Below are 5042 nucleotides of genomic sequence, written 5' to 3'. Positions count from 1 at the left end.
ACTCTTTCTTAATTATCTGTAGGAAAAACCCTGGGAAGCCATCTGGCCCTGGATTTTTGTTAGTTGGGGTATTTTTGATTTCTCATTTCATTTTATTTGCTGGTTATGGATCTGTTTAAATTTTCTATTTCTTCCTGTTTTAATGTTGGTAATTTGTTGTTTGTAGGAATTTATCCATTTCTTCCAGATTGTCCTGTTTGTTGGCGTGTAATTTTTCATAATGTTCTTTTATGAATATTTGTATTTCTGTAGTGTTGCTGTGACGTTTCCTTTTTCATTTGTGATTTCATTTACATGGGCCCTTTTTCTTTTATTGTTTTAAGATCTATTTATTTATTCATGAGAGACACAGAGACACAGGCAAAGGGAGAAGCAGGCCCTATGCAGGGAGGCCGATGTGGGACTCGATCCTGGGACTCCAGGATCACGCCCTGGGCCGAAGATGGCGCTAAGCCACTGAGCCACCGGGGCTGCCCTCCTTTTTCTTTTCTTTTTGATAAGTCTGGCTAGGGAGTTATCAATTTCATTGGTTCTTTCAAAGACCAAGATGTTAGGAGAAGCGGCTGCAGCGCCGAGTGGAGGCAAGAAGCCAAGCGCGAGCAGGGGCTGGGTGGGCACCATGGCCGGGATCACCATCTTGGAGGTGGTGAAGCGCCATATCCAGGTTCTGCAGCAGCAAGCAGTTGATGCAGAGGAGAGGGCTGAGCGCCTGCAGCGGGAAGTGGAAGGGGAAAGGTGGGCCCGGGAGGAGGCTGAGTCTGAGGTGGCCTCCTTGAACCGTAGGATCCAGCTGGTTGAAAAGGAGCTGGACCACGCCCAGGAGCACCTGGCCACTGCCCTGCAAAAGCTGGAGGAAGCGGAGAAAGCTGCTGATGAGAGTGAGAGCGGTATGCAGGTTATTGAGAACCGAGCCTTAAATGATGAAGAAAAGATGGAACTCCAGGAAATCCAACTCAAAGAGGCGAAGCACATTGCAGAAGAGGCAGACCGGAAGTATGAAGAGGTGGCTAGGAAGCTGGTGATCATTGAGGGGGACTTGGAACGTACAGAGGAACGAGCTGAACTGGCAGAGTCCCGTTGCCGGGAGATGGATGAGCAGATCAGGCTGATGGACCAGAAACTGAAGTGTCTGAGTGCTGTTGAGGAAAAGTACTCTCAAAAGGAAGACAAATACGAGGAAGAGATAAAGATTCTCACGGATAAACTGAAGGAGGCAGAGAGACCTGTGCTGAGTTTGCTGAGAGATCGGTAGCCAAGCTCGAGAAGACAATTGATGATTTGGAAGATAAGCTGAAATGCACCAAAGAAGAGCACCTGTGTACACAAAGGATGCTGGACCAGACTGCTTGACCTGAATGAGATGTAGAGCACCCCAGTCCCACCCTGCCGCTCTCCTCCCTCTGAACCTGACTCTGCCTGAGGCCCAGCCTCCCGGAAACTGGCCTTGAAACTACAGGCTCATCTTTAACTAGAAGGCTGCTTTCTCCTTTTGCTGCCTCTCCCACCCCTACCCATGTGTCTTTCTCACCAAACTGTCTCTGCCTCTCCCTAGAAATTCCAGTTGGGCTTGAGGCTGAGCACCTTTGGGAACAATGTTTAAGGGAATGTGAGCACAATGCAAAGTGTCTTTAAAAGCATGTTGTGATGTACACATTTTGTAATTACCTTTTTTGTTGTAGTTGATGTAGCGACATTTGTAAAACATTCCAAATAATTCCATAGTTCTGAAGCATCAGTCTAACCCCTTCCTCCCATTTGGAATTAACTTTTCAGCCTAATGAATACTGCCCTCTCCACAGAGGAGGGAGTGGACAGGGCCCTGCCTTACTGAGAGCCAGGGCCCAGAAAGAGACCCACTCTGGGAGCCTCATTGCTCTGTCCAAAATACCAGCCAAATTAGAAAGGTGATTCCAGAAGTTGGCCAAAAAAGTGTGGCTCAGGGTTTCAGCCTAAAGTATCTTTGAGCAACATAATGTTTTTCTTTTTCCCATCAGATGTGACCAAACAAAAATTAAGATGGTGAGACCTAGATCTGAAACCAAATTCTTGTTCTATCTTTGCCCTAACTGCTTACAGAATGGATCATGTTCCCCTTATGTCGAGGTGACCACTTATTTGCTCTCCTGCCTCCTTGAAAGAAAAAAGAAAATTATGTTTGCCACTGATTTAGTCACATGAAACAAACTCATCTCATCACCCTTTTCTGGGTCCATAGCTGCTGCCTCTAAATGTGCCATCTCATTGTGCTTTGTATCAGTTAGTGCTGGAGAAATCTTGAATAGCTTATGTACAAAACTGTTTTTAAATTTTATATTAATTTGAAACTTTGCTTCTTTAGGGATGGGGCACATTGACCACCCCGTCTGGCTGAAAACTCTACGTCTGTAGGCTGACAGTGTGCTGATCTTTTAAAAGTTTCTTTCCCTCCCCAACTCCCCTTTTAGGTGAGGTTTCCGTGAGGTCTGTTAGGTGTGCATCCTGCAGCTTATTGGCTTAAAATGCACTCTTCTTTGGTGGTCTCTCTTTGGGGGCTGATTGGGAGAAAGAAACCAATAGTGCAAACTGTTTTGATACTGAAAATTGACAAGTGTCTTTTGAAAAAAGAACCAGTCCCTCTGGAAAAAAAAAAAAAAAAGACAAGCTGTTAGTTGCTCTGTTCTATTGTTTTTTTTATTTGTTTGTATATAATTTATTTTTTCTTTTATCTTTATTATTTCCCATCTTCTGCTGGCTTTATGCTTTATTTACTGTTCATTTGTAGCTCCTTCGGGTGTAAGGTTAGGTTTTGTATTTGAGACTTCTTGCTTCTTGAGGTAGGTCTGCATTACAATATACTTCCCTCTTAGGACCACTTTTGCTGCATGCCAAAAGCTTTGGACTGTCTTGTTTTCATTTTCATTTGTTTCTATGTATTTTAAAAATTTCTTCTTGAATTTTCTGGTTTAGCCTTTAATTTTTAGTAAGATGTTCTTTGCCATCCATGTATTAGTGGTCTTTTCAATGTTTTTCTTCTGGTTGACTTCAAGTTTCATGTCTTTGTGCTTTGAAATATGTATGAAATGATCTCAATGATTTTGTACCTGTTGAGGACTGATTTATGAACCAGTATGTGATCTCTTTTGGAGAATGGACCATGTGCACATGAATGTGTATTCTGCTGCATTAGGATGAAAAGTTCTTTTTAAATTTTTTATTGGAGTTCAATTTATCAACATATAGCATAACACCCAGTGCTCATCCACCGAGTGCCCCCCTCAGTTCCCATCACCCAGTCACCCCAACCCCCCACCCACCTCCCCTTCCAATACGCCTTGTTCGTTTCCCAGAGTTAGGTGTCTCTCATGTTTTCTCACCTTCACTGATGTTTTCAGTCATTTTCTCTCTTTTCCCGTTATTCTGTTTCACTAATTTGAAACAGATTAGTTTCAAATCTAATCTCATTAGATTCTAATCTCTGAGACCATATAACGCTTGGTCCTTTTCCGATTGACTTATTGAGACCATATAATGAGACCATAAAACCCTTGTCCTTTTCTGATTGACTTATTTCACTCAGCATAATACCCTCAAGGTCCATCCACGTCGTAGCAGATGGTGGGTATTTGTCGTTTCTATTGGCTGAGTAATATTTCATTGTATACATATACCATATTTTCTTGATCCATTCACCTTTCGATGGACACTGAAGCTCCGTCCACAATTTGGCTATTGTGGACATTGCTGCTATAAACATTGGGGTGCAGGTGTTACAGCGTATCAATGCACCTGTATCTTTGGGGTAAATCCCCAGCAGTGCAATTGCTGGGTCATAGGGCAGATCTATTTTTAACTCTTTTTTAACTTCTTTTTTTTTTATTTTTTAATAATAAATTTATTTTTTATTGGTGTTCAATTTGACAACATACAGAATAACACCCAGTGCTCATCCCGACAAGTGCCCCCCTCAGTGCCTGCCACCCAGTCACCCCCACCCATGCCCTTCTCCCCTTCCACCACCCCTAGTTTGTTTCCCAGAGTTAGGAGTCTTCCATGTTCTGTCTCCCTTTCTGATATTTCCTACCCATTTCTTCTCCCTTCCCCTCTATTCCCTTTCACTATTATTTATATTCCCCAAATGAATGAGACCATATAATGTTTGTCCTTCTCCGATCGACTTATTTCACTCAGCATAATACCCTCCAGTTCCATCCACATCGAAGCAAATGTCGGGTATTTGTCGTTTCTAATGGCTGAGTAATATTCCATTGTATACATAAACCACATCTTCTTTATCCATTCAACTTTCGATGGACCCCAAGGCTCCTTCCACAGATTGGCTATCGTGGACATTGCTGCTATAAACATCGGGATGCAGGTGTCCCGGCGTTTCATTGCATATGTATCTTTGGGGTAAATCCTCAGCAGTGCAATTGCTGGGTGTAGGGCAGATCTATTTTTAACTCTTTGAGGAACCTCCACACAGTTTTCCAGAGTGGCTGCATCATTTCACATTCCCACCAACAGTGTAAGAGGGTTCCCCTTTCTCCACATCCTCTCCAACATGTGTGGTTTCCTGCCTTGTTACTTTTCCCCATTCTCACTGGTGTGAGGTGGTATCTCATTGTGGTTTTGATTTGTATTTCCCTGATGGCAAGTGATGCAGAGCATTTTCTCATGTGCATGTTGGCCATGTCTATGTCTTCCTCTGAGATATTTCTGTTCATGACTTTTGCCCATTTCATGATTGGATTGTTTGTTTCTTTGCTGTGGAGTTTAATAAGTTCTTTATATATCTTGGAAACTAGCCCTTTATCTGATACGCCATTTGCAAATATCTTCTCACATTCTGTAGGTTGTCTTTTAGTTTTGTTGACTGTATCCTTTGCTGTGCAAAAGCTTCTTATACTGATGAAGTCCCAAAAGTTCATTTTTGCTTTTGTTTCTTTTGCCTTCGTGGATGTATCTTGCAAGAAGTTACTGTGGCTGAGTTCAAAAAGGGTGTTGCCTGTGTTCTCCTCTAGGATTTTGATGGAATCTTATCTCACATTTAGATCTTTCATCCA

The 5042-nt window shown here is 42.6% G+C and overlaps 1 pseudogene; it reads left to right on the top strand.

Annotated features, from left to right (window-relative positions):
- The first annotated feature begins 619 nt into the window (after positions 1 to 619).
- On the top strand, positions 620 to 1381 carry LOC140628221 (tropomyosin alpha-3 chain pseudogene; annotated as a pseudogene).
- The last annotated feature ends 3661 nt before the right edge of the window (positions 1382 to 5042 follow it).

Source organism: Canis lupus, chromosome X, assembly GCF_048164855.1.
Source record: "Canis lupus baileyi chromosome X, mCanLup2.hap1, whole genome shotgun sequence".
In the NCBI taxonomy this organism is placed as follows: Eukaryota; Metazoa; Chordata; class Mammalia; order Carnivora; family Canidae; genus Canis; species Canis lupus.
This window is presented reverse-complemented; position numbering and strand designations above follow the sequence as displayed.